This window comes from Schistocerca nitens, chromosome 3 (genome assembly GCF_023898315.1).
Source record: "Schistocerca nitens isolate TAMUIC-IGC-003100 chromosome 3, iqSchNite1.1, whole genome shotgun sequence".
NCBI lineage: Eukaryota > Metazoa > Arthropoda > Insecta > Orthoptera > Acrididae > Schistocerca > Schistocerca nitens.
Window position 1 is genome coordinate 487,857,782 of NC_064616.1, and position 26,415 is coordinate 487,884,196.

General features: G+C 42.5%; 1 protein-coding gene across 1 annotated transcript in view; it reads left to right on the forward strand.

Moving 5' to 3' along the window:
- Positions 1-4,402: 4,402 nt before the first annotated feature.
- Positions 4,403-26,415, forward strand: part of LOC126249636 (uncharacterized) — a 624,823-nt gene continuing 602,810 nt past the window's right edge. Inside the window, exon 1 of the mRNA XM_049951313.1 lies at positions 4,403-4,612. The gene's annotated coding sequence lies outside the window, so the exon portion shown is untranslated. The remainder of the gene's footprint in view (positions 4,613-26,415) is intronic.

Below are 26,415 nucleotides of genomic sequence, written 5' to 3' on the forward strand. Positions count from 1 at the left end.
GCAGATGCTTCGAGAACTCAAATGGGAATCCCTAGAGGGAAGACGATGTTCTTTTCTGGGAACAGTATTGAGAACTGCGTTTGAAGCTGGTCGCAGAAGGATCACGAAGATACGATACGAGAAATTAGCGCTCATAGGGAGGCCTATATGCAGTCTTTTTCCCTCGCTCTATTTGAGAGTGGCCTAGGAAACGGAATGACTAATACTAGTGCAGGGTACAATCCGCCACACACCGTACGACGGCTTGCGAACTAAGGACATAGATGCAAATGTAAATTTAGTCTTAAGACGTCGGTCCATCCATTTATAGGCACACAAAACTCAAGGAAGAATGGTGTCTCTTATTTATCGAGAAAACAAAAGATAGGACGTCGGCTGCTAATTGCCTCTCTGTAGAAACCTTCGTATTAGCCCCTAATTTTATCATTGCAGTCACATTGCGAGTCGTGTGTGAGAGGTTGTATACACTACTGGCCATTAAAATTGCTACACCACTAAGATGACGTGCTACAGATGCGAAATTTAACCGACAGGAAGAAGATGCTGTGATATGCAAATGAATAGCTTTTCAGGGCATTCACAAAAGGTTGGCGCCGGTGGCGACACCTACAACGTGCTGATATGAGGAAAGTTTCCATCCGATTTCTCATACACAAACAGCAGTTGACCGGCGTTGACTGGTGAAACGTTGTTGTGATGCCTCGTGTAAGCAGGAGAAATGCGTACCATCACGTTTCCGACTTTGATAAAGGTCGGATTGTAGCCTATCGCGATTGCGGTTTATCGTATCGCGACATTGCTACTCGCGTTGGTCGAGATCCAATGACTGTTATCAGAATATGAAATCGGTGGGTTCAGGAGGGTAATACGGAACGGCGTGCTCGATTGCAACGGCCTAGTATCACTAGCAGTCGAGATGACAGGCATCTTATCCGCATGGCTGTAACGGATCGTGCAGCCACGTCTCGATCCCTGAGTCAACAGATGAGGACGTTTGCAAGACAACAACCATCTGCACGAACAGTTCGACGACGTTTGCTGCAGCATGGACTATCAGCTCGGAGACCATGGCTGCGGTTACCCCTGACGCTGCATCACAGACAGGAGAGCCTGCGATGGTGTACTCAACGACGAACCTGGGTGCACGAATGGCAAAACGTCATTTTTTCGGATGAATCCAGGTTCTGTTTACAGCTTCATGATGGTCGCATCTGTGTTTGGCGACATCGCGGTGAACGCACATTGGAAGCGTGTACTCGTCATCGCCATACTGGCGTATCACCCGGCGTGATGGTATGGGTTGCCATTGGTTACACGTCAATTGTGGCCGAGCAACTGGCTCGTCACAATACGCCAGTCACTACTCTTGAACTGTGGTATCGTGTTGAAGCTGCATGGGCAGCTGTACCTGTACACGCCATCCAAGCTCTGTTTGACCCAATGCCCAGGCGTGTCAAGGCCGTTATTACGGCCAGAGGTGGTTGTTCTGGGTACTGATTTCTCAGGATCTATGCACCCCAATTGCGTGAAAATGTAATCACATGTCAGTTCTAGTACAATATATTTGTCCAATGAATACCCGCTTATTATCTGCATTTCTTCTTGGTGTAGCAATTTTAATGGCCAGTAGTGTATTAGTCATGTGGAGTGCAATGCTCTTAATACTCTAATGCAGTGCATGTATTTCGAACCTCTGACATACATCCCCTGTTTTCTATCTCACTCACTACAGAGACGCGCTTTAAGATGATGAAACTACTTCCTTCTGCATACATACAGAATTTTGATTTCACTCTCGAACAGAATATCCGCTACGGTCGCAGGTACGAATCTTGACTCGGGCATGGATGTGTGTGATGTCGTTAGGTTTAAGTAGTTCTAAGTTCTAGGGGACTTATGACCTCAGATGTGAGTCCCATAGTGCTCAGAGCCATTTGACCAGAATATGAGAATTGTCAGAACAGTGGTTTGTTTTTCGATTAACAACTGTCTGTGTACAGATTTATGCTTTCTTTGTGTCTGTTGTCAATAAGGCGCTGTTTCTTAAGATGCTTCCTCGTTTTGTGTGTATCTCGAGGGGGCTGTGTATCATCTTTAATTGTTCTAAAAAATGGCTCTGAGCGCTATGGAACTTAACTTCTGAGGTCATCAGTCCCCTAGAACTTAGAACTACTTAAACCTTACTAACCTTAGGACATCACACACATCAATTCCCGAGGCAGGATTCGAACCTGCGACCGTAGCGGTCGCGCAGCTCCAGACTGTAGCGCCTAGAACCGCTCGGCCACTCCGGCCGGCTTTAATTGTTCTACTAGGTACATATATTTCTCGAGGTCGATCGGCTATTCGTTAGAACAGTGTTGCTACTACTTCGTGACCACTGATCAAAAATGATTCAATTGGTTCTGGGCAGTATGGGACTTAACATCTGAGGTCAGCAGTCCCCTAGAACTTAGAACTACTTAAACCTAACTAACCTAAGGACATGACAAATATCCATGCCCGAGGCAGGATTCGAACCTGCGAACGTAGCGGTCGCGCGGTTCCAGACTGTAGCGCCTCGAACCGCTCGGCCACACCGGCCGGCCGTGACCACTGATCCCGGTCTCTATATGAACATCATAAAAGGGATCGGGTCTGTTACCATTTTGCACAGTGGGAACGGTGCCTAACAAGCTGTTCGAGGTACAGTTCAAAGAAAGCTCTTATAACATTTCTGCAAGAGATGGTGTTGTGTACATAGTTCCGTGTAGTCAGCGCGTACACAACTTTCCCAATAGAGCGCGCCCCGCTAAGCACAACAGCGCAGGCGCAGCGCTCGTCCGTCTCCGCACTACGAGATGGCGCTGTCTTAGAGACGGACCAAATTCTGCTTCCGCCGATCCGCGTATTAATATGTAACGCAGCCAAAGAGATTGCTGCTAACGTAGAACCTTTTCTCCTCGCGGATGACACTCGCGCAGTAATACCTGAACGCTCGAGGTATTATAACGAGTGTACAGACCTCCGATTACTCAGTCTGCATTAGTCTGCAGTCACGTTTCAGTCTGCCCCTAATAAGATTATCATATTCCTGTACATAGCCATGAAGAGAAATGTATAGATACTTTGTCAAGTATCAGAGATATATGAAAATAAGATTAACGTACCAATACCAGGGGAACTTCAGATTGTCAATTGTAAATAGCATCCAGAACCAAGTTAAGTAATTTTATGCTTGTTATTATTTTAATAAATGTGTGTGAAAATTAACCATGTTCTGTTTAAAGTTGGTCACCGTCAATCTGCTACTCTAAGCGTGCAAGTGGCATTTCTAGCGTCTGACCTAACGGCAGAAGATAAACACGCCACAATAGGACCACAAGACATATTGCTGACACTCGCCTACTTCGTTAGAGCGACAAGTCAAATAATCTGATGGTGTGCGTACCGAAGGTCTTACAGTACGCACACCACATATGGTCACCTCGCCCACCACTTACTAAGCAGTAATTTCCCCCCTCAATGTTTTTTGGGTGGAGGTGGAGTTGCTTAAAATCTCCCCCAACTGAGTCTTTCACGTGTCGTCGGCTTTATGGTTATATAGCGTAGTAGGGGGATTAAATTTTAACACTTCCGGTGATTTAGATACGGGCCACTGACGCGGTTAGACAAAGATGACAGAAAATAATCGGCCGTGGAGTTATTGTGTAAACTAGTTCTAGTTTGCCTGAATTGATTTAAGTTATATAGACATTCGAATATCAGTTCGCCTGAGCATTAACGTATTAACGGCTGTACCACCTCATTGGATTCTCCGAGGTGACCACAGAGGAGGGGGAAGAAAATACTGTACAGCTGCAGACGACGGGGGAGGAAGTGGCCGGTGACGGTGGTACCATGGTCCACGTGTGGTGCGTCAAAAGCCAAGCCGAGCATGTGCACGTGCACGAGCGCCTACAGAGGGCCGACGGCGCCTGCATCCTGCATCCTGCTTCCGCGGCCGTCGACGCACCGTTAATCGGCAGCCGGTGGGCGCCAAAATGTTAATTTTGATTTAGCTGCGAGCTCGCGAGAGGTGAACGTATTGCCCGTTACGGATCCGAAGCTGGTCTCGCTTCGAGGTCTCAGCCTGTCGGAATTACCCGTGCCGGCAGACAGACCTTCGGCGCTCCCGGATCTGCCTAGCTGACGGTTCCGGCTCCACTTGCATTGCCCGCTCTGCTATGTAAACTCGCCTCCCCACTGCAGTTTCGCTCGTGCACTCGGTCCATTAACAGCGAGTGTCCGGTGTACGGGTAGATGCTACAGCTTCTGCTGTAGTGGCTACGATACGTCACTACTACCGCCGAGTTTGTCATATTCGAGTTCGTTGTGTTAGCGATGACCATTTTTCATGCTGTGCGTTAGGTAAAGCTAAGAAATAGGCCTGTTTTTTACCAGGTGCTCTGTTGCATTAGTTATGACTGTCATAGTGCATTATGTGACTACCCCGAGAAGGTGCGAGCTGCGTACGTGAAAAGTGACATTAATGGCAGACTCGCTTGGCGCCCTTTGTTAACGGAATCAGCCATCACATGTAGCTGCACGACTTCACGCAGGACCGTCATCTGTTTGGCGAGTATATTGTGCGGTGAGTACGGCAAAAAACTGGTATCCTCTTTGGAGTTGGCCGTTATGTCAACAGATGGCGCTGCAGTAGTCTCTGTGATAGAGCTCTATACTCTGTCAGGGCCGCAGCCTGAGTCCCAGGTTTCTAAGTTTGAACATTATATACATAACTTTTTAATGGTTCTTGCGTTCTTTTCTCCCATCTTATCGTATATGTTAATATCACCTACTCACATACTACTTCTCAGAACAATTTTAAAGCTGCAAAATGTTTTATTCAACGTGGATCCTAACGGTAAGTGGTTTATCGGCAACCATACTCGAGTGTAGTAGTTGCTAAGCTGCGAGAGAATCATGTTAATTGTTCAGGAATGAGTCACCTTCCGCGAAGCTTTGGAACATCAACTTGGCAAGCGTCTCCATCACGAATGTGCTTTGTTGCTTTGAGTGGCTTGGTCACGAGCTAAGTTTCATACTTGCAGCAAAATGCCAGTTGCTCTTTCGCATAGCAATGTCTAACTGTCGCGACTACATACGTAGTTTCCGTTCAAAGCTAGCGAAGGCTCTTTCTATACAATTTTTATATCGTCCTCAATCATTTTGCATTTTATTAATCCTTCGCTACCAGATGGAAGCATACATGCTTACGTTAAAAATAGAGGCGTAAAATGCACTTGCAAGATATTTTATTGACACTATTGACACTATTTCTTACAAGTACTGCCATCATTTTTCACTTAATGCACGACAATGATTCGGAACAAGAAATGCCTCAACAGGACCAAAATAGTAAACGTGAAATTAATTGGTGAATTATAAAGAGTGAAGTGTTACTCTCACGTAATGTTTTAATCCGATTATGCGTCGGACCTGTGAGTATCACAGTTTTAATCATTAGTTCCTTTACTGTGTAAGTACACTATTTACTGAAGGGTGACAATCCTGTTGTAGGCAGATCCAACCTTTATAAATGGGCGTTTATTTTCTGTAAACTGTAGGTTTATTGACATTCAGTATGGATTTTACCGGCCAGAGTGGCTTCTTGACGTTTTGCAGTAAATGTAATACCACACAAAATCTACTGAGATGAGAACTTGTTGTTGGGATGGAAGCTGGACAACGTGGCTACAGCTGCTGGTCTTAGTTAACAAACTCTGTGTCATGTATCCACGTAATGCACCAGCCTGCTAAACTGGTCCCTATGTGTGTCAGTTCGCAGCCACGAGTAAAAATTACGCGACTCACACCGACCACAGCTTCATTTTTAGAGTTGCTTAGTACGTAACAAGAAAACGACCCAGTTCCGTAAGGGAGCAAGCAGCTCAACCATTTCCTTCCGGCGGACTGTCACTTGTAAATTATTCCTCTTCATCCGACGTAAATGTATTCCTGGAATAAATTCATAAATATTTCTGACTTCTGTTGATGACTTTGTGACATTGAGTCTTATGTTTTTAAGTAAGAACCATTTCGGCAAAGCACAGTTTGTGAGGCTTTTTATCTTGGAAAAGATAAAAGATCCTTTCTTGTGCTGATATTAGTCATAGTCTTCCGACACGAATTTAGTGTTTAATCTAATTCTGACTGTATGTTTACAGCAATTGCAATGTTTCATTTATTCGACTAAAAAATAAAATATGGATGTACTGGTGTAGAGTTTCGTGTAGATTTCCTAGGATAACGTACCTATTTAAATTACTCTTCTTTGTTTACTGTTTTTCATGTTACATCATATTATCTCCATTTTCTGGTTTTCTTTCTTCAGTACACTTTGATAATGATTTTTTTTCCAGCGTAGGTGTCATTCATTTATTTTATTTACTGAGCTATTTCTGTAGTTTACGATTCCTGAATATTATTTCAGACATTTTTTTAAATTTCTGTGATCCAGACTTAAGCCTACTTACATTTTGACAAAAATACTTGAATATTTGCTTCGTTAATCTGTTTTTAGTCATTCTGTAAAGATGTCCAAAATTATATGAACCCTTTCTTTGCCATTATTTAAAGTATTTTCGGTATAGATTTGAAATTTTCTTATCACGTCTCACTTTAGTCACCTGTTCCTGCTATTAATTTGTTTCATTTCTTTGTGATACGTCCCGCCTATCTAGTTTATGGTTGACTGTTAAGGTTCCGCATGCGTGTAAACATTCTGGCATTACCACTGTAGTGTCATGCCCCAGTTTTGTAGTTCTTTAGGTACATTTTTTGTTACAGATGTTCTGAGGTAAATTTTTCTATTCTACTTTTTCTTACTTGCCATTGTTGTTGATTTTTCTAATACATCGTCTGCCTTAATAATCAAAAATTTCGTACATATTCTGCTTCACCTGTTGGTGTGTGTGTTTTAGTGCATTAATTTACATTTGCTATGAATTACATTTTTAAGGCATAACTGCTAGATCACATTTGTTTGTAAAGGGTGCTTTAATGACTTTTGACAGTTTCAATCTAAAACATGACTCTTACGTACTCGGATGATGCTGGGTGCAGCTGGACTACTACCCTAACCACTGCGTTGCAGCTGAAGCTGCCCCTCCCTCCCCACCGCCGCTCTCTGTCGTGTACCAACACACCCTGGGCCAACACACATCCATTCAAACGCTCCTCCCTTCCCCCTCCGCTCTACGGTAACACGTCACCGGGCATCCCCACCCCACACATGCGTATTTTCAAAGGAGACACACTCTACAAACTTTCGTTTGACGAAAAGCAAATCTGTAGACGTTGCGAAATACGCTACTGAATGGAAACTGTAACTAAATATTCATTTTACCTTTTTCATAGCGGAATCAAATGTAGGAATCATCAAAGTAGTGGAATGTTTCGTCATCTTACAGAACACAATTATGTAGTGGAAAACACGCAGCGCAAGTTGAAATGCTGGTATGGTGAATTGCAGTACCTATTAACACAGTGCATCACTCGGAATCTCCATGAAGTGGTTCAAAACGCAGAGTACGATGATTTCAGTTTGCTTCACATTAAATAAATGCGTTGAGTTAGGTTAACCGTTCTGCATAACTTTTGACTCCTATGCGGATAAAGATGATTCGGTTAGACATTCGATTTCTGTGCGACTTACGGCTTTTATACAAATAAGCAAAGTATTAGAAAATTTATCTACTTAACATTCGATAATTTTAACATGGAACCATGCTGAATTTTATGAGCTTCACTAATATGTGCACGATGTCCGTTGTTCATCTAAAAACATGTAGGCGACAACAACCAATAAACTTACTGTGGTTGTGTAAACGAAATTTTTAAAATACGCTATTATTTCACGGTATAGATTTAATTTGCTTGCACCCTTATAACATTGAGACTTATGGAACAGTCTTCCTCACTGCAATGACTGCTTTAATGATAAATGAAGTCATCTAAAAAAAAAAATACTCTCTTACCTGTTCATGGCATCTGAAGCTTAGGCAACAGTATCCAAACGAAATATTTCTTGCAAGTCGATAAGTCCAGTGCATTATGTTCTTTGTCCTTGTACAAGAAATTTAGTTAAGGGAAATATATTCATGGAAAAATTTGCACAGTTTTATTTGTTTTATAGAATAACTATTGAGACGTAAGAGATCTAGAAGGCAGTTTAAACGCTTTTTTAATTAGATAAATCGGTAACGACGACTGCTGAGGCATCTGTACTAGCACTTTACACTTATTGCTTTAATTCTACCCACAGGTTTGAACCAGCCCAGATAGCAGATTACTGTGATTTCTTACAGATTTACAGTACAGTTCATCCAGACTATACAAATATTTTCAAATGCATTCCCAATTTCTGAATCCTTCCTCGGGGAAAATTCGGTTCTTTATAGTTCGTATAGACATATGCACAGCATGAGAAGAATGTTAAGCCACCTCAGTGAAAAATGTCAAGGCAATTTTAAAAAGTTCCGTAATTCAACGGATTTTTCCTGGAGAAAATGGACATTTTCACGATTTTTTATCGGTATTTTTGCTATGTTCACTTTGTATAATTATTTCACTTTTTGTTTTTGCTCTTTCAGAGATACAGTTTGATCTGATGACAGAACAAGGCCTACTCTGCTCTTTAAAAAGTTTTTCACGAAGACGTAATAGTTCACTATACAATAAATTTTATGGTGTTTGAGCTGCGCGTCTTGTGTTCTGGTACAAACTACATTTATCAGCGCTCAAGTATAGAGCTTTTTTCCTTTTTTCTTTATTTTCACGAAAGTGTAAAGAGAAATGATTCGGAAACATTGCACAGTAATGTAGTTCATAATGAACTGAAATGTAACTTAACGACCTCCTAACTCAATCTTCACACAAAAGTATATGTCTCAGATGAATGAAGTTAAGAAAAGTGTAAAGAGCCTACGTTATCGTAAAAAAAGTAAAAATATATCTGCATTGCATCTAAACGGTTATTTTTGTTTTGAGAACGAAATTGAACACCCAGTTACTAAATTTATCTCTTAATCACCACTTTGCAGAGCAATACTGCTATTTTCAGTACTGAATGACTGAAATATCTACTTTATTACATTTTTTCAACGACAACTTGTTCATCACCGACTGCATATATTTGCGGTAAATCTCAGTTTTAGCTATAAGACATTAAAATGAGTTTGAGCATGTATGGCTCTTGGTAGCGTTGGTTATAAACGCAAGAGAAACTCACATACTTTTTATATCTATAACTCAAACAATTGGATAATGGCTTAAAGCCGAAACCGTCCTTGTGAGATCTACAATAAATATTTGCAGTTAATCGAGACATTGTCACTCAAAAAATTCATCGAGACTGCGAACCGAAATCCAATACAATCAAATACATTGTATGTTGCATTTGGAAACAGTGTTTGTAAGAGAACGCTTTTTCAAACAAAACTTTGCGCATCTTAGTAAAATTATCTTTGTTTATCACTAGTATTTTGTGGTCTTCGTGCTATCTATAATAGTATCACATTTTCATAAGCTTCATATTGCAACAGAAACACTGCAGATATGCAGCATGAACTGGAGTAATTGATTAAGAGAATATAGCTATTATCGAACAATTTGGAGGTGCTGGAAGTATTGGGGTGTGTTCCTTTCAAAAGCATTCTTGGAAATGGGGCACATCTGTAACTATCGCCGAAGTGCAATTATTTTTGTTTTAGAACAGCTCCGCAAAGGTAATATTAAGAGTGTCTCTTACAGAATTTGAATGAGGACATCTGTAATTCACGTGTGACGTACTCACGGATGTATTTCCTTGCTACGTAGCTCCACATCAACACACGCTAATCAAATACTTGTTATGCGGCGTCTTAATACGCAACTTTTCTTTAAATTATTATTGTCTTTAGAAATTTATCATTCTCAGCTAGTGGAAAATGAGCACCAGTTTAACACCGCTGAATGAAAATTTATTATAAATACATTCATCCATTCATTCATTCATTTGCTTATTCGTACACATATAGTGCTCTGTAGATAGCAGCACGAAACAGAAGTATTAGGGTAACGGAAAGGATCAAATATTTATTTAACAGAGAGAGGAAGCTATGATTCTGCGCACTTACTACAGAAACTACGGTTCTGTACACTTACTACAGTATGTACTAATTGTCATTCACGATAGTTTTATCACACGATATTAATAACGTGCATTTAGTTTAGCCTACACACTCAAGGTGGAAATGAACCACTAAATTAAAACGTTATGAAGACGAGTATTTAAAAAGTATAAGTGCTTGTTTCAGTTATACTTTTTACCTGGTGCCTGACTGGAGCTGCCAGTCTCTAGTGTATTTATTGTAACGGCGGAAACTTAACTTATTAGGAATGTTATTCCCTATCTTACTAATAGGGATTTACAATCCCGAAGACGGGATATGTTGTTTGTGGAGAGGCCTTCAAGATATGATTTAAAGAATTTTGGAATTTCAGGGACTTCTCAATTTCCTGCCTTGCTTGTCCGTGAATTTCTTAACAAAGTTTTTCATTATATAACAGAACTTAGCTCAAAAACAGGCTTTTAAATTGAGTATGGTAACTGTTTTTAAATCTTATGTCCTATCTCTCTATTTCGCAGTTCACCCTAGCGGCACTTTAATTATTGCTCATAAATGGCATTAAAGGTGAATAAGTATACTGGTATGTGAATACACGAATGTCAGGCTGCTTGAAAGGGCTTCTACATGACACTGCTATGTCGTAGTTACAACCTGGCAAGGGCTCGGACAACTTTTCATATCATCTATGTTTTCAGTATTTCGTTATGTGGAGTTCTAAATAATAGTGGGTAGTTCTGCTGTTTTCAGAGACGTGTAAAGAATAATGTGATTTACAGTCCGTCCTACGCGCGATTTAATGCAACAGAAATTTTCTGCTTGGGTCTCTGATGAAGATTATCATAAAAAAGGAACACCGTCTTGTAATGTAAGGAAGAAACATCAGGACTGAATATCGAGTGAACGACAAGTATGTACAAGCTTGGATAGAAATTGGGAAACAAATCGGCAGCACTCCGACCTTCATTGATTTACGAAATATCGGGGAAATACAAATCTGGATAGCCAGACGATGATTTTAACCCCCATCCACCCGAATACGAGTTCAGGGCCTTAACCATTGCTCCATCTTGCTACATGACCACCTGTAAAAAAAAATAGTATTCATAGAATTTCATATATAAAATCTCAGGAAACATTTCAGGATTGCGATCTTTCCATTTAGCGAACTTCTTATGTCACGAGCGCATCATCAAACATTAAATGGAATTTTAAAAAAATCCGCAATAACGTGAGTAAGCTTACACATGAAGTGAAGACTCCTAAAATTGTAAGGATAAGTCGCAGATTTTCATTCTCAGGTTTAAGGCTTTAATCGTGGCAGACTCCCATCCACTGAAGGATGCTGTATGGCCCGTTGGCAGTTTAGAGTAATAGGAAAATATGTTTTATGAATTAATAACGAGGTATACACAATCGTTTTACGGTAAATACGATTCACTTAAATCACTTTAAAAGCAGATGAATACTCTTCATGTGTGAATACTTCAGGTCCATAAAGGATTTGTGGGGAAGTGTTTATCCCTGCCTTGTTGAAAGCACCTCTGTGTCACCTTGCTAGGCTCTTCGTAAATTAATTGCTTGTGAACAGCAATGAGGTTAATTTCCAGGATGGCATGTGTGGCTTCGTAGTTTTTAAGTGAGGTGGTGCAGTGGTTAAGACAAGGGAGTCGCATTTTGTAGGAGCGGCATTCAGATCCCCGTCTGGCCATTCTGATGTAGGTTTTCCGCGTTATCCTTAAATCGCGAATATTTGACGGTTCATATGAAAAGAGCACTGACTGATTCCTTCCTACGTTTGTCCTTTCAGGGCTTCTTCTCTAATGACCGCGCATCGAATTAACCTTACCCCAACATCTTTTTATCTTCCCAAAGACGATAAATTGGGTTGGTACCAAACATTCTTCGCTGTACATTTCCGCCAATTGAATTAAGACACATTATTCTCAAATTATGTTGAGGATACTAACAATATGAATTAGTTTATTATTAACAGACTCTTGGTCTTTGCGAGCAGGCAGTTATTATTTCTTTTACATTATTATTTTTCGCTGATTATTCTCCGTCTTCATTCGCTGTATTTTTATTTTCTTATACTAACGCCCCTAGAAGCTAGAACGCCACGCTTAGAATTTTTTCAAATAACCTTTTAATTAAGTAACGTGTCTGCAAAAAAAAAAATCTGCATTTATTCATGGTCAATGACAATAAGCTACAGAAGGAGATGAACATGTAAATGAAGAACAGTTTTCCCTGATAACGAGAAAAGGAAAATTAGGAATTAAGTTTCTGTCGACGAGATGATTTTTAGGAACTGAGCCTAAGTTCTAATAGAACAGGAACTTGGCCGCATCCTTTTCGAAATAATCATTGTAGAATTCGCCTTAGTCATTTAATCATTTTAGGAAAACTAAAGAAAATCTAAGTCTGGATGACAACATTGTGCTGGCTTGAATAGCAAACCATTCCACAGAGCATCATGGAGTGAATCCACATCCTTTTCGAGGGAATCCTGCGGGATTTGATGGCGATTGGTCAGTGTCATACAGGTGCTGACCTGATGCTGTTAGAATGGAGCAGGTTCCGTGTTGGGACTGGGTTACGCTATTTCACTTCCTTTCCTTCCTTGCTCATTCGCAACAACATAAACGCAACGCTACACTGTACAGACATTCACCTTAGTCATTCACACGGTACATTTACGCTTCAGAGACATCATTTTGCTCAGTGGTGCCATACTCGACACCATGCAGGATCTCAGCGGCCCCAAGCGACTAGCGACCGAAAGGACACACTGCATTATTTTTTCGGTTTATGTGTTGGTTTGCAACAAGACAAGTATTCATAAAGACAGTGCTATGTCGTCTGGTACCCAGTGAACACTGAGACCATTTTCGGGGATACTTTTGACGCAGGACCAGGGAGACCATCACTGCAGACGGAGTGATGATTTGTCGTCTTTTCAAACGACTCCCGGATCTGCGTACAGCATTACGATGAACGTATCCGTATAATAAGACTTTGAAGAGAACGAACATTGTCGTATTGCCTTCATTGTCCTTATACTGGCCCAGTATATAGCGTGATGATATGGGGTTCCGTTGGGTGCACAAAAAGATAGTGTGTACATAGACGATAGTGTGACAGCAGGCGGCACATTTCCGACTTGTTAAGGCCGAAGACCCCTGATGCTATCTTTCATCAGGATATGGCAAGACCCCATGTTGGTGTCCTGGCCTGAGTCGACAAATAGGGTATTCGACGGTTGCCAGAATAGGATGTTTTCTATATCTCTTACCACTTGAAAACATCTGGTCATGGGATTCCAGGAGACTAGCACCACACCACACTGCAGTCACTGGTATTGACTAACTCTGGTATAGATTTGAAGCAGCATGTAATGATATTCCTGTTACTGTCATCCATGTTCATACCCACCTGGGTTATTTGCTACCCTTCGTGGTTTTGCAATTTTTATGGCCGTCTTTGTACCTATTTGAAGTAATTTTCATGTTGTTATGTAACGGAGCAATTAAACGCTTGTACGAAAGTAGAGAGCAGGTTGCTGGCAATATATTGCATGAAGTGGAAAATAAGTACAGTTGTAGTTTAGCGCACTGTCGACATCTAGGTAATTAGAAACGCAGCATTTTATGGGCTCTGAAGGGGGTTGGAGGAGAAATCGGCCATGGCCTCGTGAATGAGTCATCTTGGAATTCGGATGAAGCGGTTTGGGGAAACGACGGAAAACCTAAATCAAGATGACCGCACGGGAATTTATAATCGGCTCCTCTCGAATATTTGTAGGGTATCTTTCGTGACCTCAATATGCATAGCAGAACAGACGAAGAGGGAGTACGAAGAAGTACAGTAAGGTAACAGTATATAAAAGGCTGTTTTCAGTTCAGCAATGGTTTTGGGGTTACTGCTGTACACCTTGTCTTCAATACAGCCCCACAAAAAGGAGTCGCATGTGTTCATATCCGGATAATATGACGGCGAATCGAGTCCCATGCCAGAATGTGAACCCCAAAGTGCTCCTCCAGGACATCAAGCGCTGCCCTGCTTCGATGGGGTCGAGCTCCGTCTTGAATGAACCACGTCTTGTCCAAATCAGGGTAACTTTGGATAATGGGGATGAAATTATCTTCCAAAACCTTCACGTACCGTTCGGTAGTTATCATGCAATCAAGGAATATCGCATCGATTATTCCGTGACTGGACATTGCACATCACACAGTCACCCGTTGAGGGTGAAGGGACTTCTAGATCGCGAATGGCGGGTTTTCAGCCCCCAAATGCGCCAATTTTGCTTATTGACGAACCCTTCCAAATGAAAGTGGGCTTCGTCGCTAAACCAAACCATGCATGAGCATACTAGTTCCCATCATGCCTCGCGGCCAACCGTGCAGCTTGAATGTCCTAACACAAACCCCTCCGAAGTTATGACGATTTTATTTCATACAGTTCAAAAATTGTCACCCTATAAATCATAGAATAATTAGTTTCTGGAACCAATTATGCAGCGTGAATAGAAACGGCATCGACAAAATTTCGGAGGTGATACAGGGATATTTCTGAAGTATTTTAGTATCAGGCACCCGAGATCTCCGGTGGCTCGTTACACAGTAATAATATAATCGTGATCTATTCTGTTTGTTACACCAGTACCCTTTACTTCTGTGAAAATACCTTTGCAACAGCTAAGAAACCGAGCGAGGTGGCGCAGTGGTTAGCACAATGGACTCGCATTCGGGAGCACGACGGTTCAAACCCGCGTCCGGCCATCCAGATTTAGGTTTTCCGTGATTTCTCTAAATTACTTCAGGCAAATGCCGGGCTGGTTCCTTTCAAAGGGCAAGGCCGACTTCCTTCCCCATCCTTCCCTAATCCGATGTGACCGATGACCTCGCTGTCTGGTCCCTTCAACCAAATCAACCAACCAACCAACCAATAGTGAAGAAGCCTGTTAATATGCAATCACTAAAACAGAATGATCCGGTTTCTCGTAGATGCCTATGTATGAATGCAAAAGTACTGCGATGTAGTTACTGCTGCTGTTGCTGCGGCGCAGGACCACAGCGTCGTTGTGCCGCTCTTCCATAGCATTCAGTGATTCAAACACGAAGTGTATACCGGCCAACTCTTCATCATTATACTTATCCGTGCTGTTGTGCTGCTGTATATCACTGTTGATTTACGTACGACTAACACTACCGGAAAAACAAATTCGAGACAGAACAAGTAAATACTGAATGCAAGCTTGAGGGCGAAGAGTAATGTGGAAATTACTGTTGTTGACAGCTATAAACGTGGGTTATTGAATACGTTTGATTCCAAACAAAACACAGCCCATGTCGTGAATATATGCACTGACGTGCAGAAATTATCAGAGCAATACGTAGATAAATGGGAGCCTTTTGATACGGATAATTACCGTTCTGGAGGATACCACTGCCGTCGGAGAAGATATCAAGTAATAATGTTCATGTAGTCGACAGCTTTCATTGTGCCTTCGATTACTTCTACAGATACCGTGGAAGCCTAGGTGAATGTCCCCCATCGATCTGCGTCTGTGGTTCGATGAATACTTCGAGCAGCTGTTCCCCTGTATGGCTGCGTATCCGGACACGACCAGCGACGTTATTCATCCAACTAGGCTACACGTTTACATTGATCCACGGCCCAACCTCGGAGATTCCGTACCCATTTCAATCGTAACTAACCACGCCGCTGGATCAGCATGGGAACATGAAGAGGTCGTCGGCTGTAGAGCCTCATGTGCAACAGCCTGCACTGAACGGTGTGCCCAAAACACTTGTGACTGCACCAGCATAGTACTCTGTCGTCATATTTGTCACAGGTCACTGCCTATCTCGCTTTACATAGCAGGCAAGTCTCCAAATTCCACTTTTCTGTGAAGGGGCATGGACGTCCAACTTCTTGTCGCCTACTTATGGTTTCACCGTCCTGTAACCACATTCGACAGATTCTCACGACCGTAGCACGCGAACAGGCGAGCAGCTCCGCTGTTTCTGAGATGATCGTTCACAGGCACTGGACTATAGCAATCTGCCCTTTGTGAAACTCGCGTATGGCAGTGGATTTCTCCATTTTCGGCCCGTATCATCGCTGGAATGATTCCCCATTCTATGTAAACTGGCGGGTGAAGGGAGGAGGGGGGGGGGAGGAGGAAGGAAGGGAAGAAATTCACGATGTCAGCTGCATCAGGACTTTGAGTAGAGTCAGCAGCGACGAGTAGAAATGTGTGCCAGAGCGGAATTCGAACCCAGCATCTCCTGCTTACTAACGAGTTGTGTTAACCACTGTGCCACCTGGGACAGCTGCATCAGGACTTGAGTGGAGTCAGTAGCGACGAGTGAAAATGTGTTCCGGACCGGGATTCTAACCAGGATGTCCTGCTTACTAGACATTTGTGTTAACCATTGTGCCACTTGGACACAGTGTTTGTCGCAATTGCGTGGAGTATCTCGTTACGTCCCTCAGCCAGCCAACATTCCCACCTAGTGCTACCTATCCGCAGGCCTCGTCCATGTCTCCCTTGCTTGTTACTTTAAGATTACTGCAGGAGGTTTAACGTGACTGTGCATTTGCACTGAAGGTGGTGGATTCATAGCCCATCGAGGTGAATCAATTATACGAATGCGTGGTGTCTGTTCTTTCGGAAATGTCCGAAAAAAACAGACACCACGCGTTCATATAATTGATTCCGCATTTGTGACTGCTCCGTTCTCCTTACTGCGTCACACGCCCGCAACGCTATCAGGCGGCATTCAACTTTGTGGTGGTCATCATAGTTTCGCTCATCTGTCTATGTGTCTAATGTAACAGTAAGTTTTATAATTGATGCAAGCAGCAAATACCGGAAAAAATGATTAGAATAAAAAAATTGAATATAGAATGTCGTATAAATGTAAGAAAGTTCAGAGTAAAATAAATAAGAGGGCTGAACAACCTTGCAAAGTACAGAGAAAGATTGTGGAGGAGAGTGACTGCATACCATAGATCCGAAGAGGAAATATGCAAGTCGGACGAGCATATTTTAAACTAGGACAACAGAAAAAGCACGAGTAGCAAGTATGAGGCAAAACATTGTATAAACAGTTGGATCAAAAAGATGTTTGAAATGGGGAATTACTGATGGTGGCTGAAGAGCAGAGAAAACTTATCTTAAATACGGAACACGAGGAAATCGTGAAGAAATGCGAGAAGGAATGACACTGGGAGTCCTTAATGGAAATGATCAGAAAAGAAAACTGTAATGGAAAGAAAAGGATATTAATGACAGAGGCCATGAGAGACAAAAATAGCTACAACGTTTACCAGAGTTAGTCACTCTTGTACACTGAGGCAGTAGTATTTGACAGCGCATCCCCGGAAAAGAATAAAAAATTACAAGTATTTGATAAAAAATTTCTACAGCCACTTTTCAGTCATTTGTTACATGAGCTGTTTCGGTGCATCAACATCTCATTTTAAAATCAAACCACTAATCTTATTACCAAAATTCGCATTGTATAAAAATCATAAAAATATCCAAACAGTTCTTCTATGATTTGCGTAAATGTTATCATACCAGCGTTAAGAGTTCATACACATATAAAATTTCATGCAAGAGTATTTTCCAAATCAATCGTCAAATTCTACGTGTAGACAGCATTAAACACTGTGCAATTAGTTGTGCCATTTTCACTGTAATTCAAGTGGTCTGAGAAGAGTTGAAAGTGGGACAGAAAAAAAAATGTTCGAAGTGACTGTGGAATAGTTTTTGATCAGATTCTTGTTACACGACAGTCACAGTATCGCAAAATACACCATCAAATTGCATAAAACATTTGCAATAGAAAAGAACTTGTGGAGTAGTACCTAAAGGGTTTCGAGAAATGACCTTATTGATTTGGTTGACATTCTATGTGTGTCTCTGGATGAAAAAAATGATACTAATTGACCCATAAAAGTCTGAAAATGTCGATGAGAGCAACGACTGGAAGTACACAATGATGATGAATGAAGGGAGAAAAATCTTGATATGAAAGATAGATCTTTTATCCTGAACAGTATGGGGTGATTCAGAATGAGATAGATCAGTTAGGCACTGAAGTACTCTGTTGTTCCTAGTGTTTCAAATGGTTCAAATGGCTCTGAGCACTATGGGACTCAACTTCTGAGGTCATCAGTCCCCTAGAACTTAGAACTAGTTAAACCTAACTAACCTAAGGACATCACACACATCCATGCCCGAGGCAGGATTCGAACCTGCGACCGTAGCGGACACGCGGTTCCAAACTGAAGCGCTTAGAACCGCACGGCCACACCGGCCGGCTCCTAGTGTTTCAACAATCCGTAGAAACGTCAGAAGAAGGCGATTCAAAATGAGCAAAGGCAAAATATCTATTGTTCAGTTTTATGTGAAAACCAGCTTGCGCTGCTCTCATATGACATCCTAAGGCCATAGATCTGGGAACTCTGGTGAGTGCAGTATTTCTTGACTTACGAAAAGCGTTTAACACAGTAGAAAACCAACGCTTACAAAAGAAATCACGATAATATGGGGTAGCAAACGAAATTTGTGCCTGGTTTGAGGATTTGTTAGTAGGGAGGTAGCGGTCTAAGGCGCTGCAGTCATGGACTGTGAGGCTGATCCCGGCGGAGGTTCGAGTCCTCCCTCGGGCATGGGTGTGTGTGTTTGTCCTTAGGATAATTTAGGTTCAGTAGTGTGTAAGCTGCCGTCTGCTTCACGTCTGCTGTGCAGCGAGCTACCTTAATTTAAGTATTAACTGTATTTTTCTTACTTGTCACTTCTTCTTCCTTGTGTTTTTGCTTTTAGGAAGCTTTAATTGTCGAGTGCTATTAATAGTTCCATAGATTTCGTGTTTGTTTTGAATACAGTCAGACAGAGTCCCTTTAGTCAACCATAGTGCCAGTAGTGCTAGTGTATGTTTTCAATACAGTCCCGAGACAGGTAGTTCTATTTTCATTGTTTTCTACAAGAAGTGGCTGGCAACCACAGTTTAGTCAATAAACAGCCGCCTTTAGTGAATTAGCAGACTAGTTAAAGGTTGATTAACTCTCTTCAGTAAATTGATTCCTTAGGATGGATAGGATGTGTGACTGCTGTGTACGGACGCAGGAGGAGCTGGCCACTGTTCGCGAACAGCTGAGCGTGTTGATGGCCGCGGTCAGCCGTCTTCAGGCTGCTGCCTCGGAGTGTAGCGGTAGTGGGGAGTCTGGTGCATCGCAAGGTACACCCCAGGTGTTACATGCTTCACCCACTGTCCCTGCTGTCGAGACATCTTCGCGGGTACCGGGCGCGGTTGGGCCACCCTCTCCCCAAGGGGAGTGGCGGGTTCAGCGGCGTTCGCGGCGCACGAGGCGGAGGGTCACTGTGGAGGCTGGCCGTGTGGCATCGCCCGCTTTGCCTGTGAGTGGACATGTGGCTGCTCCTTCAGCAAGGTCCGAGCAGGCACACGGGGGGAGGGGTTTATTAGTTATTGGGAGCTCCAACGTTAGGCGGGTGATGGAGCCCCTTAGGGAAATAGCGGGAAGGTCGGGGAAGAAGGCCAGTGTTCACTCTGTCTGCTTGCCGGGGGGTCTCATCCGAGATGTGGAGGAGGCCCTACCGGCGGCGATAGAGAGCACTGGGTGCACCCGACTGCAAATTGTTGCTCATGTCGGCACCAATGACTCCTGCCGTCTGGGTTCAGAGGTCATCCTCAGTTCGTACAGGCGGTTGGCGGAATTGGTGAAGGCGGAAAGCCTCGCTCGCGGGGTGGAATCAGAGCTAACTATTTGTAGTATCGTTCCCAGAACCGATCGCGGTCCTCTGGTTTGGAGCTGAGTGGAAGGCTTAAACCAGAGGCTCAGACGATTCTGCGGAGATCTGGGCTGCAAATTTCTCGACCTCCGCTATCGGGTGGAGAAATGTAGGGTCCCCCTGAATAGGTCAGGCGTGCACTACACGCCGGAAGCGGCTACAAGGGTAGCGGAGTACGTGTGGAGTGCACATGGGGGTTTTTTAGGTTAGAGAATACCCTCCCTAGGCCCGACAAGACGCCTCCTGAGACGCGGCAAGGTAGGAGTAGGCAAAATGCAACAGAGAATAACAATATTCATGTGCTAATAGTAAACTGCAGGAGCGTCTATAGAAAGGTCCCAGAACTGCTCTCATTAATAAACGGTCACAACGCCCATATAGTACTAGGGACAGAAAGTTGGCTGAAACCAGACGTAAACAGTAATGAAATCCTAAACTCAGATTGGAATGTATACCGCAGAGACAGGCTGGACAGTGAAGGGGGAGGCGTGTTTATAGCGATAAGAAGTGCAATAGTATCGAAGGAAATTGACGGAGATCCGAAAAGTGAAATGATTTGGGTGAAGGTCACGGTTAAAGCAGGCTCAGACATGGTAATTGGATGTCTCTATAGGCCCCCTGGCTCAGCAGCTGTTGTGGCTGAGCACCTGAAGGATAATTTGGAAAATATTTCGAGTATATTTCCCCACCATGTTATAGTTCTGGATGGAGATTTTAATTTGCCGGATATAGACTGGGAGACTCAAACGTTCATAACGGGTGGCAGGGACAAAGAATCCAGTGAAATTTTTTTTTAAGTGCTTTATCTGAAAACTACCTTGAGCAGTTAAACAGAGAACCGACTCGTGGCGATAACATATTAGACCTTCTGGTGACAAACAGACCCGAACTATTTGAAAAAGTTAACGCAGAACAGGGAATCAGCGGTCATAAAGCGGTTACGGCATCGATGATTTCAGCCGTAAATAGAAATATTAAAAAGGGTAGAAAGATTTTTCTGTTTAGAAAAAGTGACAAAAAGCAGATTTCAGAGTACCTGTTGGCTCAACACAAAAGTTTTGTCTCAAGTACAGATAGTGTTGAGGATCAGTGGACAAAGTTCAACACCATTGTACAACATGCGTTAGATGAGTATGTGCCAAGCAAGATCGTAAGAGATGGAAAAGAGCCACCGTGGTACAACAACCGAGTTAGAAAACTGCTGCGGAAGCAAAGGGAACTTCACAGCAAACATAGACATAGCCAAAGCCTTGCAGACAAACAAAAATTACGCGAAGCGAAATGTAGTGTGAGGAGGGCTATGCGAGAGGCGTTCAATGAATTCGAAAGTAAATTTCTATGTACTGACGTGGCAGAAAATCCTAAGAAATTTTGGTCTTATGTGAAAGTGGTAGGGGGATCAAAACAAAATGTCCAGACACTCTGGGACCAAAATGGTACTGAAACAGAGGATGACAGACTAAAGGCCGAAATACTAAATGTCTTTTTCCAAAGTTGTTTCACAGAGGAAGACTGCACTGTAGTTCCTTCTATAGATTGTAGCACAGATGACAAAATGGTAGATATCGAAATAGACGACAGAGGGATAGAGAAACAATTAAAATCGCTCAAAAGAGGAAAGGCCTCTGGACCTGATGGGATACCAGTTCGATTTTACACAGAGTACGCGAAGGAACTTGCCCCCCTTCTTGCGGCGGTGTACCGTAGGTCTCTAGAAGAGCGTAGCGTTCCAAAGGATTGGAAAAGGGCACAGGTCATCCCCGTTTTCAAGAAAGGACGTCGAACAAATGTGCAGAACTATAGACCTATATCTCTAACGTCGATCAGTTGTAGAATTTTGGAACACGTATTGTGTTCGAGTATAATGACTTTTCTGGAGACTAGAAATCTACTCTGTAGGAATCAGCATGGGTTTCGAAAAAGACGGTCTTGTGGAACCCAGCTCGCGCTATTCGTCCACGAGACTCAGAGGGCCATAGACACGGGTTCACAGGTAGATGCCGTGTTTCTTGACTTCCGCAAGGCGTTCGATACAGTTTCCCAAAGTCGTTTAATGAACAAAGTAAGAGCATATGGACTATCAGACCAATTGTGTGATTGGATTGAGGAGTTCCTAGATAACAGAACGCAGCATGTCATTCTCAATGGAGAGAAGTCTTCCGAAGTAAGAGTGATTTTAGGTGTGCCGCAGGGGAGTGTCATAGGACCGTTGCTATTCACAATATACATAAATGACGTGGTGGATGACATCGTAAGTTCACTGAGGCTTTTTTCAGATGATGCTGTGGTGTATCGAGAGGTTGTAACAATGGAAAATTGTACTGAAATGCAGGAGTATCTGCAGCGGATTGACGCATGGTGCAGGGAATGGCAATTGAATCTCAATGTAGACAAGTGTAATGTGCTGCGAATACACAGAAACATAGATCCTTTATCATTTAGCTACAATATAGCAGGTCAGCAACTGGAAGCAGTTAATACCATAAATTATCTGGGAGTACGCATTAGGAGTGATTTAAAATGGAATGATCATATAATGTTGATCGTCGGTAAAGCAGATGCCAGACTGAGATTCATTGGAAGAATCCTAAGGAAATGCAATTCGAAAACAAAGGAAGTAGGTTACACTACGCTTGTTCGCCCACTGCTTGAATACTGCTCAGCAGTGTGGGATCCGTACCAGATAGGTTTGATAGAAGATATAGAGAAGATCCCACGGAGAGCAGCGCGCTTCGTTACAGGATCATTTAGTAATCGCGAAAGCGTTACGGAGATGATAGATAAACTCCAGTGGAAGACTCTGCAGGAGAGGCGCTCAGTAGCTCGGTACGGGCTTTTGTCAAAGTTTCGAGAACATACCTTCACCGAAGAGTCAAGCAGTATATTGCTCCCTCCTACGTATATCTCGCGAAGAGACCATGAGGATAAAATCAGAGAGATTAGAGCCCACACAGAGGCATACCGACTATCCTTCTTTCCACGAACAATACGAGACTGGAATAGAAGGGAGAACCGATAGAGGTACTTAAGGTACCCTCCGCCACACACCGTCAGGTGGCTTGCGGAGTATGGATGTAGATGTAGATGTAGATGACCTTAGCAGTTAAGTCCCATAGGATTTCACACACATTTGGGAACCTTTTTTTTGGTAGGGAGGTTTCACCATGTTATCTTGGATGGAGACTCATAGACAGATGTAAAAGTACATTCATACGTGTTCCAGAGGTTGGGGCCCTTTCTGTTCACAAACTGTATTGATGTCCTGGCAGATAGTATTATTAGTGATCTTACACTTTTTGCATATGAAGCAGTTATCTATAACGAAGTACTGTCTGAAAAATGCTGAAAAGATATTCAGTCAGATCTCGATAAGATTTCAATGTTGTGAAAAGATTGGAAACTTGCCTTAAGTGATCAGAAATGTGAAATTGTGTATATCACAAAACGCAAAACTAGTGACATTCGACTACAATATCGGTGTGTCACAAAATGACTCACTAAACTCAAGTAAATACCTAGCTGCAACAGTTAGTGGGATGTGAAATGGAATAATCACATAGGCTCAGTTTTAGATAAAGTAGGTGGCACGTGTCGGTTCATTGGCAGAATACAAGAAAAATATATTAAGTCTACAAAGGCGACTGCTCACAAAACTCTCGTTAGAGACATCCTGGAGTATTGTTCAAGAGGGTGGGATCTATACCAAACAGGGATAATACAGGACAATGAACTTTTACAAAGAAGGTCAGCACGAATGATAACAGGTTTTTTTTGACTCGCAGAAGAGCGTCCCGCAAACAACGGAAAACGTGACCTGACAGATGCTTGAAGACAGAGCTAGTGTTAAGACAGGAATACAGGAATATTTTATAACACTCTGGATATCACCTCCATATGGACAATGGAGAAATGATTAGACAAAGCCGGCCGGGGTGGCCGAGCGGTTCTAGGCGCTACAGTCTGGAACCGCGCGATCGCTACGGTCGCAGTTTTATGATGTTTATCCCCTGAAGTATGTACTGTACAATGATATAATTTTGCAAATACATCCAGCGGTATATGTGGATACTGTCTGCAAAATGTGTCACGAATACAATTATTAGTAAAGAAGTATTAAATTAAAACGTCATGTTTCTTGTGGCAGTTTTACTGCATGAAAAACGAAAATGTAATAAGCGACAACTTTTTTATTATCATCATTTCGCTGGGGCCGTCAGCGAGAAGTAGTTTCGTAAAGGTTTGAAATTACGTACAAAGTTTGTTGCAAGTCTCTAAGTGCTCTCATTCTGAAATACTGGATAACTAAAGTATGGGTATTCTCGCGTCGTGGACTATACTACTTTTTCACCCCCACCTCAACTCTTTGGATAGGTGGGTCGTTCTTACCCCCCACGGTGATTCTTTCCATAGAGTAGATGATATATGTACCAAGTTTCGGTTGAAAACGGTCCAGTGGTTTAGGAGGAGATGTGGAACATACATACATACTCATACATACATAAGTACATCCATTTTTATAATTCCTATAGATTTAGATGCTCTCCACACAACTACTAAAACACTTTTACTCTTTGTTCAGTCAGTGGTAACATTTTCCTTTTCTGTATCTCGGTCAAAGCAGCGAGTGTTGCCCAAATACACATTTTACGGGCATATTATTAGTCTTTGGCATGGATTCTCCTGCCACTTTTTAATTTGGAACACTAGAAATTTCAAAATGCCTACATAAATATTTGAATGGGTCTAAGGCTTCTATTGAGTCCCTTGTTGACCAGTCTGGTATGGCGGATGAAGATAGCAAAACGAAAGCCGAGGTTTTAAATTTCGCGTTCAAGAAATTTTTCAAGCAGGATAATCGTACAAACATCCCGTTATTTGACCCTCGGGCAGAATCCCTTAGGGACGACATAGTAATAAGCATCTCTGGTGTAGAGAAACAGCTGAAATATTTGAAAGAAAATAAGTCATCAGGTCAGGATAGAATCCCAATTCGCATTTACATGCATTGGCCCCTTACCTAGCTTGCATTTATCGCGAATCTCTCGCCCAGCACGAAGTCGAAGCGACTGGAAAAATGGTTAGGTGACTCCTGTACATAAGAAGGCTGAAAGACGGACCTGGAAAATTACAGACTAATTAATATTCATGACTTAGCTTTGCTGCAGAATCCTTGAACATGTTCTCAGTTAGAATATAATAAATTGTCTTGAGACTGAGAAGCTTATGTTCATGAATCAGCATGGTTTTAGAAAGTATCGCTGGTGCGAAACTCAGCTTGCCATTTTCTCGCATGATATACTGCGAACTATGGATGAAGGGCAAAAGGCAGATTCCATATTTCTAGATTTCTGGAAAGCATTTGACACGGTGCCCCATTGGAGGCTGTTAACAAGGTACGAGCATATAGAATAAATGTACAGACATGTGAGTGTCTCGAAGACTTTTCAAGTTATAGAATCCAGTATGTTACCCTCGACGGAGAGTATACATCAGAGAAAGGGTATCGTCAGGAGTGCTCCAGGGAAGTGTGATAGAACTGCTCTTGTTCTCTGTATACATAAAGGATTTGGCGGACGCGGTGGGCAGCGATCTGTTTGCTGATGACGTTGTGGTGTTCGGTAAGGTATCAAAGTTGAGTGACTGTAGGAAGATACATAATGACTTAGACAAAATTTCTAGTGATGAATGACAACTAGCTCAAAATGTGGGAAAATGTAAGTTATTGCGGATGAGTACGAAAAACAAACCCGTAATATTCGGTTTCAGTATTAGTAGCGTACTGCTTGACACAGTCACGTCGTTTAAATATGTGGGCGTAAGGTTGGAAAGCGATGTAAAATGGAAAGAGGATGTTACAACTGTGGTAGAGAAGGCGAAGGGTCGACTTCGGTTTATTGGGAGATTTAAGGAAGCGTGGTTTTTCTTTAAAGGAGACCGAATCTAGGATGCTGGAACGACCTATTCTTGAATGCTGCTCGATTGTTTGAGATCCGTACCAAGTGCTACTGAAGGAGGACATCGAAGAAATTCAGAGGCGGGTTGCTAGATTTTTTGCCGGTAGGTTCGAACAACGTGCAAATGTTACGGAGATGCTTCGGGAACTCAAATGGGAATCCCTGCAGGGAAGGCGACGTTCTTTCCGAGGAATACCGTTGGGAAAGTTTAGAGAACCGGCATTTGAAGCTGACTGCCGAATGATTCTACTGCCGCCATTACACCTGCACGTAAGGACCACGAAGATGAGATACGAGAAATTAGGGCTCATACGGAGGCATACAGACAGTCATTTTTCCGTTTCTCTATTTGTAAGTGGAACAGGAAAGGAAATGACTAGTAGTACAGGGTACCCTCCGCTACACACCGTTCAGGCTTGCGGAGTGTCTGTGTGGATGTAGATGTAAATAATGAGCACGCCTGTAAGTTTCGCAGGTCTGTGCTTGTCGCTTATAG